Source organism: Rhea americana, unplaced genomic scaffold, assembly GCF_003343005.1.
Source record: "Rhea americana isolate MKP2758 unplaced genomic scaffold, rheAme1 scaffold_445, whole genome shotgun sequence".
NCBI classification, from domain to species: Eukaryota; Metazoa; Chordata; class Aves; order Rheiformes; family Rheidae; genus Rhea; species Rhea americana.
The window spans coordinates 119634-120208 of NW_028186585.1; positions in this window are offsets into that span (position 1 = coordinate 119634).

A 575-nucleotide genomic window follows, 5' to 3' on the forward strand; every position below is an offset into this window, starting at 1 on the left:
AAGGGAAAATGCAGAGCGGTGGCAAGCACACCGCAAAGCTTGACGGGGAGCACGGCTGGAGTCCTGGAAGAGCGGCTCCCTTCGCCCCACCGGCTGCACCCTGCGGCTCCTCCACGGAGGAAGAAACTCCTTGCCCTGACCCCTCGCCCAAGGGAGGGGGCCCGGGCCCACCTCGCGCCCCTCTCCCGCGCATCGCCCCTGGCCGAAAGCCCACATTCCCCCTGGGAACGGCTCTGTCTTTCCTGGGTGCTCAGCTGTCCTGGAGGGGAAGGAGCGGCAGAGGGACGTTATTTTCACCTCCCAGGGGCTGGCAGGGAATTTGCTAAACAAATCAACTAATAATAATAACAATAATAAATGATGATGATGATGATGTCTTCCACAAGAGACTGAAGCGCTGCAACGGATGCAGAAAGTGGGAGCCGGGAGCGGAGGCCGTCGCTGTCCCGGGACAGGGAGGGGACGAGGAGGAGGAGGAGGAGGAAGAGGCGGCGGCGGCGGCTCCGTCCATCAGGCGGCGGGTGCGGGCACGGGGCAGGGCGCCTCCCCGGCCGGCTGCACACGTCGCCATTCCG